The sequence below is a fragment of the Oncorhynchus nerka genome, linkage group LG3, assembly GCF_034236695.1.
Source record: "Oncorhynchus nerka isolate Pitt River linkage group LG3, Oner_Uvic_2.0, whole genome shotgun sequence".
Taxonomy (NCBI): domain Eukaryota; kingdom Metazoa; phylum Chordata; class Actinopteri; order Salmoniformes; family Salmonidae; genus Oncorhynchus; species Oncorhynchus nerka.
The window spans coordinates 32,007,897-32,024,233 of record NC_088398.1 but is presented as its reverse complement, the minus strand read 5'-3'; positions in this window follow the sequence as shown (position 1 = coordinate 32,024,233).

Genomic DNA, 16,337 nt, shown 5'->3' with positions numbered 1-16,337 from the left:
AGGCTGAAGAAATTTGGCTTGTCACCAAAAGCACTCACAAACTTCTACAGATGCACAATCGAGAGCATCCTGTCGGGCTGTATCACCATCTGGTACGGCAACTGCTCCGCCCACAACCGCAAGGCTCTCCAGAGGGTAGTGAGGTCTGCACAACGCATCACCGGGGGCAAACTACCTGCCCTCCAGGACACCTACACCACCCGATGTCACAGGAAGGCCATAAAGGTCATCAAGGACAACAACCACCTGAGCCACTGCCTGTTCACCCCGCTATCATCCAGAAGGCGAGGTCAGTACAGGTGCATCAAAGCAGGGACCGAGAGACTGAAAAACAGCTTCTATCTCAAGGCCATCAGACTGTTCAACTAACATTGAGTGGCTGCTGCCAACATACTGACTCAACTTGATGTAAAAAATGTATCACTAGACACTTTAAACAATGCCACTTAATATAATGTTTACATACCCTACATTACCCATCTCATATGTATATACTGTATTCTATCATCTACTGCATCTTGCCATCTTTATGGCAAGATGTATCACTAGCCACTTTAAACTATGCCACTTTATGTTTACATACATTACTCATCTCATATGTATATACTGTACTCGATACCATCTACTGGATCTTGTCTATGCCGTTCTGTACCATCACTCATTATCTTTATGTACATCATAAATGTACATCATATCATTATGTACATATTATCTAGCCCTTTACACTTGTGTGTATAAGGTAGTAGTTGTGGAATTGTTAGGTTAGATTACTCGTTGGTTATTAGTGCATTGTCGGAACTAGAAGCACAAGCATTTCGCTACACTCGCATTAACATTTGCTAACCATGTGTATGTGACAAATAAAATTGGATTTGATTTCATTGGTAGTTAGCAAGCTAGCCATCGAACTCCAGCTGGCTAGCTTTCAGCAAGCTTTAGCTTGCAATGAAAATAACTTTCAGACAAAATTGGAAATGTATAATATCTGAATCTGTAGCTAGATTCTTACCTGTTTACATGGATGAAAGCTTCACGGCAGACTGCAACCCCTTTTTCTGTGTTCCCTGTCCAAAAAGACTGCCCCCATTAGAGCTGATTATAAATCATATATTATCACCTAATGTTGTTAGATCTTTTTATCAACTTAAGTTATTGTGAACATTACACATTTTGAATTTCTATTTTCTATTTATGGCCTGTAGGCCTCATTGACATGAGCTCATTCAACTAGTTTATGAGTAAAACAAGCTTAATGTATGGGTTATTTTGACTATAACAAATACAAAGATGATACATATTGTTCTATTTATCACAGAATACTTTGTGTCAAAATTTAACGAGGACTCTCTCTCCTCCTCACCAGTGTCATGATCAAAGATTTGATCAAGAGCCTCACATACATTATTGTTTGGTCATTGTGCTGCCACAGAATGAATTGCGAGCATGCCTCTCAAAAGAAAATTACCAGAGCTGTGAGAAAAGTTCTATATACAGTATTATTGAAACAATGTTGTGATTGTTTGTGAGAATGCCAACGGGTGTGGTTCCCGTGTGAGAAAGATTCTATTGGGAAAAAGTTCCCGTGGGGGTTACCATGGAAGCCAAGAAGGGGAGTGCAAGTGTGCTCAAACACACTTGCATGTGGAGGTCTGGTGTGTCCATCTGATGAACGGGCATGTGCCTGAACTCAATTGTATAGAGTAATTGTAACCCATTCATTTCTAATGACCGGTCATTTTTGACCGGGAACACCACAGGTGTTAAGTTAAATAAGTTAAATAAAACAGCCAAAATGTTATGAAAATCATTCAAATGTATTTTGTGTGTTCAGATGCCCTGGTTGGACTAAGTCACAGAACCTTATGACAATCAGATTAAATGAACTACATTATTCAGAGACAAAACTTGTAAATTGTTCCAATTCGAATGGAACACAACAGAAGGGTTTAAGTGCCTTGAATGGGGTAAGGTAGTAGGTGACAGGAGCTGCAACGCTGCTCGGGTTTTCACGCTAAACAATTTCCTGTGTGTATCAAGAATGGTCCACCACCCAGCCAACTTGAAACAACTGTGGGAACCATTGTAGTCGACATGGGCCAATATCCCTGTGGAACACTTTGACATCTTGTATAGTCTATGCCCCAACAAACGGAAGCTGTTCTGAGGGCAAAAAGAGGGACTGGGTGCAACTCACTATTAGGAAGGTGTTCCTAATGTTTTATACACCCAGGGTACATTCTGGTTCCTGAATTCTGTTTGTCTGAATTCTGTTTTGCTCAGAAGCTTTCCCATTGGGAAATGTCACAACAAGGTGTTTTTCTACCAGTAAAAGATGGCAATTTTTCACTTTTGAGAAAATGTAATACACTGGCTTACTTATTTAATGACAATTTGAGAGGAAGAATTGAAATATAAAATAACAACTGACCTACTTGCTCCCCTTCAGAAGTCTAAGTCCTAGCAGTTTAGCATTTCACTCTCTTTTCTCCCCTTTTTTCCTCTGCTCCTGGCTGAAACTTTATCAGGAATGCTCAGCTGCTGGTGGACGGTCCTCAGAGACCAGCCAATGCACCAGGCGAGTTGGCGACAGTTGCAACCCCCTTATTTCTTAAATTTAAATTACTTTATTTATCTCTCTACCCCTAGCTATATTCAGTCTCTCCCACTCTCCCTCCAACTTTCCTCCGGGTTAATTTAAAAAGTGTTAAGCTGTCACTAGACATTGTTGTTCTCACAATGCATTGTCCACATCTCCTGGAGGTCATGTTGCTCTTATCAGAGAAGCATAATTCAAGTAAGTAACCTAGACATGGAGTGTGTGTGAGTGTGTCTTTGTGTGTGTTCATGTGTGTTTTTGGAAGTGTCAAAAATTTATAAATGAACCAGTAAGCATGGTATGGTAGTAGAGAATAATACAATAGATGAGACATAATTGTGTATGCACGCACATGTGTGTTAAAGCAATTCATACCTATATTTATACTAGTGTGTGTCTGTCTGTCCTTAGGCATCACTTTTACAAAACCTCAGTGGGAACCAAAAGGGCCAGTTACTAGAGGAAGCCAGTAAGCATTGAATTCAGCGCTTCAGTAAACCCATTGAACCAGCCAACTTCCTTTTGAGGTAGGTGAGTACACTTTTTGTAGGTGAGTACACTAATGTGCCACAAAGTTTCAGAAATATCCAACACTTCTGTGCCCAACTTTGTGGTGAGCAAAGAAAAAAGACTGTGAAGGCTTCATCATAAGTCGAGTGAGGCGAGGGTAGCCTAGTGGTTAGAGCTTGGACTAGTAACCGGAAGGTTGCGAGTTCAAACCCCCGAGCTGACAAGGTACAAATCTGTCGTTCTGCCCCTGAACAGGCAGTTAACCCACTGTTCCTAGGCCGTCATTGAAAATAACAATGTGTTCCTGACTTGCCTGGTTAAATAAAGGTAAAAAAAAAAAAAAAAAAATTAAAAAGAAGCATTCATTTTGAACAACTGCAAGCGAGCTTGATGTGTTTCACCTTTACACTGTAACCATTACAGAATCTCTGTGTGCACTCTATATTGCTTAAAAACATTTCCATGTTGATCCATTACCCCGGACAATAAAGAATACATTTTTTTACTCCATATTCACACACTCTCCATTACTGGGTGACAGAAAGGGGATATGTTAATTTATAATTGGTCTCATCTATTTCCTGCATGGTTTTGGGTTTGTGAAGCCCAAAAATCACTGCTCCGCTGCACCCTGTGGATCGAGAGGGATGGTCTCCATTAACGGGCCACTGTTTATACTGTTACTTTCCCCAGTAAGAACCAAAATCTGTCGCTCAAACAAAAGGGGGAACTAACACAGTCACTGACAAGGTTGTTGTCAGTGAGTCTGTTACTTCCTCCTACTGTTTGAGCGACAATATATGTTTTTGTTTTTCTAGAAATCAAATGGGGAGAGCCAACAAAAACATTTGTCACTGTGCTGTTGCGCTGTTGGTTGCTACTTGGCTATCTGCCAAACTTTTCCTTTTTTACTCTTAATACTTAATTAATACTTAATACAAGACTCTTGGGTCTGCCTACCCATGTCAGAGACGCAAACTCGGTCTCAACCTTTAAGTCTTTACTGAAGACTCATCTCTTCAGTGGGTCATATGATTGAGTGTAGTCTGGCCCAGGAGTGGGAAGGTGAACGGAAAGGCTCTGGAGCAACGAACCGCCCTTGCTGTCTCTGCCTGGCCGGTTCCCCTCTTTCCCCTGGGATTCTCTGCCTCTAACCCTATTACAGGGGCTGAGTCACTGGCTTACTGGTGCTCTTTCATGCCGTCCCTAGGGGGGCGTCACCTGAGTGGGTTGATTCACTGTTGTGGTCAGCCTGTCTGGGTTGGCCTGTCTGGGTTGGGTTGTGGTCAGCCTGTCTGGGTTGGCGCCCCCCCCCTTGGGTTGTGCCGTGGCGGAGATCTTTGTGGGCTATACTCGGCCTTGTCTCAGGATGGTAAGTTGGTGGTTGAAGATATCCCTCTAGTGGTGTGGGGGCTGTGCTTTGGCAAAGTGGGTGGGGTTATATCCTTCCTGTTTGGCCCTGTCCGGGGGTGTCCTCGGATGGGGCCACAGTGTCTCCTGACCCCTCCTGTCTCAGCCTGCAGTATTTATGCTGCAGTAGTTTATGTGTCGGGGGGCTAGGGTCAGTTTGGTATATCTGGAGTACTTCACCTGTCCTATTCGGTGTCCTGTGTGAATCTAAGTGTGCGTTCTCTAATTCTCTCCTTCTCTCTTTCTTTCTCTCTCTCGGAGGACCTGAGCCCTAGGACCATGCCCCAGGACTACCTGACATGATGACTCCTTGCTGTCCCCAGTCCACCTGGCCATGCTGCTGCTCCAGTTTCAACTGGCCTGGGCCCTAGGACCATGTCCCAGGACTACCTGACATGATGACTCCTTGCTGTCCCCAGTCCACCTGGCCATGCTGCTGCTCCAGTTTCAACTGTTCTGCCTTACTATTATTCGACCATGCTGGTCATTTATGAACATTTGAACATCTTGGCCACGTTCTGTTATAATCTCCACCCGGCACAGCCAGAAGAGGACTGGCCACCCCACATATGCTCTCTCTAATTCTATCTTTCTTTCTCTCTCTCGGAGGACCTGAGCCCTAGGACCGTGCCCCAGGACTACCTGACATGATGACTCCTTGCTGTCCCCAGTCCACCTGACTGTGCTGCTGCTCCAGTTTCAACTGTTCTGCCTTATTATTATTTGACCATGCTGGTAATTTATGAACATTTGAACATCTTGGCCATGTTCTGTTATAATCTCTACCCGGCACAGCCAGAAGAGGACTGGCCACCCCACATAGCCTGGTTCCTCTCTAGGTTTCTTCCTAGGTTTTGGCCTTTCTAGGGAGTTTTTCCTAGCCACCGTGCTTTTACACCTGCATTGCTTGCTGTTTGGGGTTTTAGGCTGGGTTTCTGTACAGCACTTTGAGATATCAGCTGATGTACGAAGGGCTATATAAATACATTTGATTTGATTTGATTTGATTAATACATTTACCAACTTCTTAGTTTTTTCACCTCACTCAACATTTTTCATCCAACTTTTTCATCCCGGAGCCTTTATCTGGACATGGTTCTACAGTACCACCACTAGCTGGCAAAGCTAAGTAGTAACATTAACACTATGCCATCTAATTGCAGTCGCTATACTCGTAATATACAGGAGAACTATTGCCTTATGGTGAGGATAGCCGTGTTGCAAGCACAGCTTCAGTTGCAATCGTTAGGCAAGGGCAATAGTGTAGGAAAGGATGAAACTGAGTCTATTCCACCAAAAAGTACAGATAGTAATTAATGAATTGCAACAACAACAAAAAAAAATCACTGAATCTGACATATCTCCCTCTCTAACTTTAAGCATCAGCTGTCAGACCAGCATAGCGATCACTGGCTGTGTACAGGTACAATCTGTAAAATACCACACCCAACTACCTCATCCCCATATTGTTATTTATCTTCTTGCTCTTTTGCACCCAGTATCTCTACTTGCACATCATCATCTGAATATCTGTCACTCCAGTGTTACTGCTAAATTGTGATTATTTCACCTATATGGTCTATTTATTGCCTTACCTCCCTAATCTTCTACATTTGCACACACTATACATAGATTTTTCTATTGTGTTATTGACTGTACGTTTGTTTATGTGTAACTCCGTGTTGTTGTTTTTGGTCGCACTGCTTTGCTTTATCTTGGCCAGGTCGCAGTTGTAAATGAGAACTTGTTTTCAACTGGTCTACCTGGTTAAATAATGTAACGGCGTTCTTCGTTTGTCGAAAGAGAGTCAGACCGAAATGCAGCGTGGTGGTTACTCATGTCTTTAATAAATGACTCGCGATACATGAACATAACTTATACAAATACAAAAACAACAAACGGAACGTGAAACCTAATTACAGCCTATCTGGTGAAACTACACAGAGACAGGAACAATCACCCACGAAATACACAGTGAACCCCGGCTACCTAAATACGGTTCCCAATCAGAGACAACGAGAATCACCTGACTCTGATTGAGAACCGCCTCAGGCAGCCAAGCCTATGCAACACCCCTACTCAGCCGCAATCCCAATAACTACAACACCCCAATACGAAATACCACAAAATAAACCCATGTCACACCCTGGCCTACCCAAATATATAACGAAACACAAAACACTATGACCAAGGCGTGACAGAACCCCCCCCCCCCTAAGGTGCGGACTCCCGGACGCACCTCAAAACCATAGGGAGGGTCCGGGTGGGCGTCTGTCCATGGTGGCGGTTCCGGCTCGGGACGTGGACCCCACTCCATTAATGTCATAGTTCCTCCCCTTCGCGTCCTGGGATAATCCACCCTCGCCGCCTACCATGGCCTAATAGTCCTCACCCAGAACCCCACTGAACTGAGGGGCAGCTCGGGACTGAGGGGCAGCTCGGGACTGAGGCAGCTCGGGACTGAGGGGAAGCTCGGGACTGAGGGGCAGCCCGGGACTGAGGGGAAGCCCGGGACTGAGGGGAAGCCCGGGACTGAGGGGAAGCCCGGGACTGAGGGGAAGCCCGGGACTGAGGGGAAGCCCGGGACTGAGGGGGAAGCTCGGGACTGAGAGGAAGCTCGGGACTGAGGGGAAGCCCAGTACTGAGAGAAAGCCCAGTACTGAGAGGAAGCCCAGTACTGAGATGAAGCTCAGGCAGGTAGTAGGCTCCGGGAGATCCTGGCTGGCTGGCGGATCTGGAAGATTCTGGTTGACTAGCAGATCTGGAAGATTCTGGTTGACTGGCAGATCTGGAAGAGACTGGTTGACTGGCAGATCTGGAAGAATCTGGTTGACTGGCAGATCTAGAAGATCATGGCTGACTGACGGATCTAGCTGCTCTATGCAGACTGACAGCTCTGGCTGCTCCATGCAGACTGGCTGCTCCATGCAGGCTGACAGCTCCTTGCAGACTGACAGCTCCTTGCAGACTGGCGGCTCTTTGCAGACTGACAGCTCTGGCTGCTTCATACAGACTGACAGCTCTGGCTGCTTTATGCAGACTGACAGCTTTGGCTGCTTCATGCAGGCTGACAGCTCTGACTGCTCCATGCAGGCTGACAGCTCTGACTGCTCCATGCAGGCTGACAGCTCTGACTGCTCCATGCAGGCTGGCAGCTCCTTGCAGACTGACAGCTCTGGCTGCTTCATGCAGACTGGCAGCTCAGGCTGCTCCGAACAGGCAGGAGGCTCCGGCAGCGCTGTAGAGGAGGAAGGCTCTAGAAGCGCTGAACAGGCGGGAGACTCCGACAGCGCAGGAGGGAAGGAAGGCTCTGATAGCGCTGAACAGACAGGAGACTTCAGCAGCGCTGTAGAGGAGGAAGGCTCTGATAGCGCTGAACAGGCGGGAGACTCCGACAGCACAGGAGAGGCGAGGCGCACACACATTTTTCGCCAGCTGACTAACACGCACCTCAGGACGAGTATGGAGCGCTAACCCAGGTGCCATCAAATCCCCGACACGCTCCGTCGGATGAATCTTGTACCTAACGCACCAAGCTATCAACTCCCTCATTACTCTCCACTCCACCTACCCCATTAACTCCCTCACAGTCTCTGCTTCGCTCACCTCTAATGTAGTGGCCAATCGGTTCAAAAATGACACGTCCAAGAACTTTGAATTCAATGATAGACTTTTAATACACCCGCATTACAAGCCGGAGAGCCCCGCGGGACCCACAACCTCCAGAGCTCTCGCTCTCCTTTTTATCTTCTTGCATACATTATCAGTTCATCCCCCAATGCAAATACCCTTACATTCCAATCTGTTCAGCCCAGTAACGCCCACATTATCTAGGATCAGTAGACTATGTCTCCTCAGTTTCTAGCGTGTCCAGCTATACTAAAAATAGTATACATTCCTCTATTTTACAGCCCTATGCTTTGGCTCTGTAATTAACTCTATGTGTCCCTCTGCATGTGTCTTTCATCTCCTTTAACTTTAGGGTGTCCATCTGCTGTCCTGGTCGCCTTCACTTCATATGGTTATCTAAGATCAAACAGACTTGTGTCCCCTGTGATGTGATTGATGCCTGCAATCCATCAGTTGGTCATTTAGCTGACCCCCTCCTTTTTCTATCCCTTTGTTCCTTGTACGCCAAGCTGGTTTAGGAATGTTTCTCAGCTATCCCATACCCCCACATAGTCTGTTTTTAGTGTTCAACTATTCCATATATCTTATGCATTTGTCTATGTGTTACATCTGCAACCACATAACCCCCCCCCTGGGGCTAAATAGCCCCATAATAATACAAATATAACCCTAGGACAAATGCACAAGAATACCTGTGATAGACAATAAAATATAAAAACAGAGTAAAATATATAAACCAACCGAACCAAACATCTCTAGTATTCCATAAGAGTAAAAGATCCAGTTAAGTAGAGAAAAAAAAATACATTACACTTTGTTGAAGCATAAGCACATAAGTACATAACCTCAGGCAAGGCTATCTTAGTTTATGTGAAAAAGAAAAAATATTTCAAAATAAAATTGTCACAACATCATTCTAAATTTAAGCTATCAACATGATCCTCCCTCTCAGACACCTCTCCAACAAACATGATACCAACCTCTGTTAAAAGATTAAGGACATGGTCCATAGACACTTATAACCAGGATATCCCACTGTTTAATCTCTTGTATTTGAATTTAACCTAATATTCAGAAGGCAAAACTAACTTTTAATTAAAAGAAACCAAAAAAATTAATTGATATACCTATCAAAAACATTCAACAAAACATACTACAACACCGGGAGCAAAAGTAAACCTTACATAACACCTGTCGTACTTACTACGGAAGTGACCCTTTTTGTGGATACGTATCAGTTGACTGTCCTATGAATTTGGAATGTCAGCATATACATGTAAACCATCCTTATGAAAACCATGGCAAGTGTAACCACCTCCAGACACCACTCCATACAGGCAGTTTGGATTACCAAAAGGGCAGTCAAGGGGTCCACCAACCACATTGCATGACTGTCCATTCCCATCAGTATAGTGGCCTGGCCTACCCGGCACAGGATCAACTATCACCGGAGTGTCAGCTCTACTTACAAACATCTGTTTAACCGTTGTCTGGATCACAAGTGACTTCACCCAGGGTAAAACACAACAATATGCAATACCCAGATCCAATAACCCCCTTCCCAGCATAAAGGTCATCCTAGCAAACATGGCTCCCCATTTCCCCAATGCTAAGTCCAACCAATCCCAAACATGAGAGTCCACTCCAGCATTCTCCTTAACCTCTTCTCTTAACCCTTTAAGTTTAGCCATAGCGATTTGCAAAGGATCCTTCTCTGCCAAAAGCCAATTGAGAGCCTGTCTATTTTGCCAAGACATTTTACTGGTAGCCTGTACCTGTTCCCCCAACGCAGTTAGAGCCGAGTCAGTATAGTTAATGAATCTCTGTTGGTTATAGTATATATAATTAATCCACTCTAAGTTCTTATTTGGTGTTATCCACAAAAATATAGATTCAAATCCAGATTTAACTTCATCTCTGGCCTTGAACTCCCGGGGCACCCCTCTAGGCTGTCCAATTGCATCTAAGTATACCTCAGTGTCTTTCTCATACGTCCTCTTAACTCTAGAGTTAACATAGTCATCATGGGGTGATTTAATAATGGTTACCTGTTGAATTGCTCTAACTAAAGTACAAAGACCCGTCCACCCATCTGGCAGTACATTCAACAGTTTGTTTTTACCACACATCCAGAAACTATCCGCAATACCCCTGTCTTGATAATTTAGCATAATAAGAGATGGCGCAACCTGAGTTATTTTACCACACAACCCCTTTCTATTCCTCACCAACCCTTTATCTTTATTTCTACGAACCCCTGCAGTCTCTAGTACCCAAATAGTATCACATTCTACAGTGGTGTTACCTACATCAATACCTTCGGTGTTATGGCTGTAAAAACATTCATATATTCCTTTAATCACAGTGTTTCCATCTAACAAAGGTCCATTTAATTCAGTTCAAATGTTATAAACAGCACAATCCTTGTCACCCAACCCAGTCACATTCAACATGGTTCTTCCTTTAGTGCTCCCATGGGCAATCCTACATTCTATGTCACACAAGGGAATAGAATACTTTCTGTTGGTACAATGATAATTTTTCCAATTTGCACAGTCTTTAAATGATGCTGGTTCAGGAACTATCATGAGATCCGACAAAGGTGATTTACTACACAATATACAATTGTCCATTCTGTGCTTGTTTGCTGTATACTTAGCCCATTTGTACCATTCGTTTTTCACCTCTTCTTCCTGTTTGGTGTCTTTGAACGATTCTGAGTCTGATACATCTATATCTGTCATCTTGGCAATGTTCTTGTCATGAGGTAGATCATTTGAGTTTGAAAAATAATTCCAAATCTCATTAAAGAATCCTTTTGGCTCTGATGTGTCAGGTGTCTTTGTGATTGCCGTGGTCTACTTGGTAAGAGCAGTTGGTGTCATCTCAGTGGTAGTTGCTGTGGTCGTTACAGCAGCCACCACCGTTGTTGTCATTACTTTGGTTGTCACCAGCTGTTTTTGTTCAGGTGCTGGCATAGGACCCAATTTAACATATTCGTAACTGTTTCCTTCACTCAGTCCTGTTCCTGCTATTTCAATTTCAAATTCTTCACCTTCTGCTGGTGTTATCTTGTTCATGATAAACTCCCAGCCTTCCACATGTTTGGTTAATCTCAGGTCACATCCTTTGAGGTCCCAAACAGCTTCTCCCTTTGTTATATGATGCGTCCATCCACAGAGTGGCTCCTCCGGTACAGGTTTCTTCTTCCATACATAACCTGTCCTCTGTTCCCCTAGTTCTGTTAGAATTTGTGGCGGAACATGAAACTTAAACCTATCAACAGGTCCTGTCTTTTTACCTCGTTCGACAGGTTCCTCTCTTCTCTTCCTGCTTTTATCATTTATCTTGATTGTGAGTGCGTGCATCATCTTCGTATTGTCCTCAGTTGCTCTTACTCTGTCATTGTCACTGTTCTTTCGTGGTCCTAATTCCAATGGTTTATTATGGAGATCAGGTAATAGCTGAAAAGTCAATTGTGGGGAAATCCCCATTTCTTTCATCTTGCAGGATTTCTGTTCTTCCTTGCACGATTTCTCCCTCTGCTCTTTGTTGGTGCCTCTCCTCCAGTTTCTTCACTTGTTGTTCCCTCCTCAGGCCGAACTGGGCTTCCATCTGGGAAGGCATCCATTTCAGGGAAGAGATGTTCCCATTCTTTAGGCGATACCTCAGGATCCCACTGTAGTGGGCTTCTGTCAAGGAGGTCTGCCCCAACAGGTATATCATCAGGAGTAGCAGACATGTTACTCCCCCCCCACTTCTGGGCTTTCTGGCCATACTGGAGGAGACTTTGGTCGTTTGTCTCTTTACTTTTCAGTCTATTTTCCCCCTGATGCTTCTTCTGAGTGTGTTAGCTGATGCACTCGTTGTATCTGGTCTGTCATTTTCTTGATTCCTCCCCGGGGGTTTGATCGATTCCGCTGCTCCTGCTCCCTCCGGGCTCCTCTCTGGTGAATCAGCATCCTCTGTGTCCCCATCTCTGTATGGTTGTGTCCTTCTTTCCTCGCCTGATCCCACTTCCTCCGGAATACTCGAACGTAGACTGGATCTCCTGGTACCACTGAGAGAGGTCCTTCTGGTCCCCTTGGATCATCCGATGTGGAACCTCTCGTCCTGGTTCAGGTTTCTGCCTTCTTTCTGTGGGGCATTCATACTTAAAGACTTATGGCCTCTGTTCTATGATTACACCATACATTCTCTTACTTCCATCACTCATCACACAAACTGACATTCCAGCTGAAGCTGGAGAACCCTTCTCCATCTGGTTTCCTAAACAAAAGACTTAGAAAACAAAAGACACAACATAACAGTATTGACAATGTTATGTGTTATGCATGACTGTATTCATAAATACTGAAATCTAAGACCATGACAATTCCCACTCTCTCTTCACCTGACTCTATGCTTCCAGGATGTGTTTCTGCTGGACTCTACAAAAATGGAGGCCCTAATTAGCTTCCTCATGCTTTTATCCAGTCTTCCCCTTTCGGCCACAGGTTCTGAGAGGTGTTCCCAAATCATGCCATTTTTTACTTAGTTCCCCATTTGCTCTATATCAACTGATAAACATGTGCATAACCTTAATCAACATTATTTCTTCTTGAATTAATTCAACACTGAATGGGATTCCACATCGAGCCTTCAACATGTGGTTTAGGTACAATTACCCTAATATCTATCCTTATTCACATGATACATTATCAAATAAAACAAATAACCCCCAAACTCAACCCAGTATGTCTACAGTGGAATCTAGTCTCTCTCTCTCTCTCTTTTATTTTGTTTCACGTCCTCTGTCATGGTGTTTTCAAGCTCACCCATTATTCAGCTGGACCTTACTTCTTGTGAAACTTATGCACCCATCAAAGAGAGACATGACGATCTTTACCACTGCAGGTGCTGTAAGAAGTATATCCCCAGCCCGGTGTATCTTGATGTACACTCAGTCTCCAGAATTCAGCCCATGCCCTTCCATCTGGCATCTTACTGTGCTCTTTTCCTGGGAACATACACAACTAACACATGGGTTATTTCCTGACAACAGACTTTCTTAAATAACAGCCTTATGTAAACATTCTGTTATGTAAACATTCTGTCTCAAATACCTTGCCTCCTGCCATTGATATAATGATAGCCAAATTATGGTCCCTACAGCAACTGCTGTAATAATATCATGTAATCAGTCAAGTGTCTTCCAGTTGAAAGAATATCCAATCCTAACAAAACTAAGTCCTAAGCTTCTTCAAAATGCCACTACTTATTACTTTTACCATAATCTAGGTATGTGTAATGCTCTATCTATTTTTAGAATTTTCCCTATATCTTTACAAGGCCAACTATCCTTCCTTTTCTGTGAATTATCTTGTCTATCAATACACATTGTTTCTAGAAATAACACCCCCCTTTGTTACCATAACACATAAGTCACTACTCCTAATTTCCTCCCATAGTTTGATACATACTTAAACATTCTCAAATCATTTTTAGACAATTTATATCAGTCTCCTCTCAGACTCTTATTTTCCCCAAAACAAAAAGAAATTGACCAAACAAGAAAAATAGTAAAGTAAATTATAATAACTGCATATTTGCAATAAATTACCACTATTTGTAATGTCTTCTTTATCCTTGGGTGTTATCATACAACAGACTATACTTTTTATTCAATTACCTATGTCATTCCAATGTATCACCCCAATTACAATGATATTGTAAAATAAAAGAAACAAAAACCTTTAATCTAATATTCTGCAAGTTCTGTCAACCAACCTGTCTCAGGATTAGTTTCCAGAGTTTTCCCATATTCAAAACATAACTAAATGTTGTTTATAAATTGTCCAATCCAATATTCAGGATAACAGTCCTTAGTGTTTACTTTAACTCAAATTTTACCTATATAATACATCATCCCTTTAATAATTAACTTTATACTAAAAACTTTTAGTACCAGTAACATCTATTTTATCATGCGTCCCCTTGCCTCTGCTTTTCTGTCATGAGCAGCCTGGTAACAAAAGGTCATTACCTCAATCCCCTTTAGTCTTTCTTCTCCCAGACACATATCATTCCAGATACAGTTCACAGGTCATCAGACACAGCTGTCCTTCACTATTCAGCCAGTAGGGTGGAGTAGAGTTCCACACACACTTGTTGTGATGATAGTCACATTCCATGATAACTCCCTTATTCTACTGGCAATCTCTCAGATGAGCTACAGATTATGTAGTTATCAACATAACCCTTGCAGAGAATCCTACCTCAATAAAATATTTGACATAACTGTTATCCCTTGTTAACATATTTTTCCATTTTATATTTTATATGCAGAAAGAACAAAGCACACTTTGTATTTACCCAAAGACCATAACCCCAGGGAACTGATATTTTCTCCTATAACCCCATGTTAAATAAAAATAAACTTATTTAAATAACTAGTCAATTCAAAATTACAACTCTTCATCCTTTTCCCAGGGATATAATGGAATTTCAAAGTAATCGTACACTTTGAATAGAGACTGCTATTGCTCAATCATTTTATAATTAAATCCCACCTGTTCCAACAATTTCTAGTGAAGTTGATCAGTCTTCACGGGAAATTCTTAAGTTCAGGGCATTTTACACCATTATAATGTATTCACTCTCTTTTCTTTAGAAACATCTTAACCACACTTTCAAAAGCACTTCCATCCTTCTGCATACCCAGTCTAAAACTGAATTGAAAAAAAACATTGAAAATGTAACCCCTTTTCTTCTGGAAAAGAAATGTACATTTCGTCAACATTCACCATGCCACCTAAATCAGCAAGCCAACATTATCACACATCTGCTAAAAATCCCCTCACTTTTCCCAAGCATGCAATAAAAGCTCCAGCCATGCTCGGCCATCTGTATGGTAGAAATTGAAAACACCCATACACTACAATTTGCTCTTCTTCCAACCACCTTCACCACGTTCTGCAATCCTTCATATACGTCTATTCTCCGTATTTTAACGCTAACAACAACTTCCTCCACGCATTCAATCACCATTGAAACCACCATTTTAATACAAAACGACTCCAAGTGGGGCTATTTGTAAATTACATCGGTACCTTACTAGAAGTTAGGTAAAACGTGATCTAGTACGTATTTTATCACATATAAACTGTACTCTCTATGAACCACTTTTTGATAAATCAGAGACTATACACCGCTTGGAGAAAACTCCATTCGTACTAACTTTAGAACAATCAACCGCTGTTCTTTTGAAAAGGGTGCTCCCACATTCCAGTGTCATCTTACACTAATTTTCCCCCACCCTTAGTTAGCCCTGCTCTACAACTTCTTACACTTCCTCCATCGTAATGCATTTCTGATGATAGAAAGTTAAGTTAAGCTTCGTGTTATGGTTTTATGTGATTGTTCCAATTCATTATTTTATTTATCCTGTTTACCGGGCAATGTTACCCTACATTATCTGGTTTGCTCCTTCATTTTCAAATTGAATTGGCAAAATTAACGTTCGCGTCTTTCAGAGTTTCTACGGCTCCACTACATTTCGCTATCTCTATATTCCAGGGAGAAACAGTCCATTTGTTTCCATGCCACTATTTATTTTCCCTAAACACTCCCATCGCATTATACACTTTATTTACTATTTCCCAAGGCAGATCTACCCTACTTTCTCAAATAATAATTTATTAGTCACATCACTTAATACCTCCTATTAAAACCTATTCTATAATGTCTACAACTGTATGACTGAATTCTACAGAAGCCTTAATGTATAATTTTCCTTCTAATTCAACTTATTTATAATGTTTAATTCCTGAGGCTGTTTTTAAATTACAGGTTCCTATTTCGTTTACTGGGCTCGTGATATTTTTAATATGACTTCTCACTTTATTCTAGACCGCCTAGATTTATTTTAACCAGTATATTTTTATATTTTTTTTATCTCTTTCTACTTCGCATCCGTTATATACTATCCATGCCTTGTTTAATACCTCTTAACACCTATTGTAATTTTTACAATGTGCTTTTAACTCATTATCCAGTCAATGTTTTATGCTTATGTATAATTTATCTTGCCCAATATTTATCGATTTCGTTCCTCTTCCCAGTGAGAGTTAAATGCGCTCTCTTTCTCAAATTACACTTAGTTAACTGTCAGAGAGGCCTGCGCATTCCCAGTTGGTCACAGACACAGCCT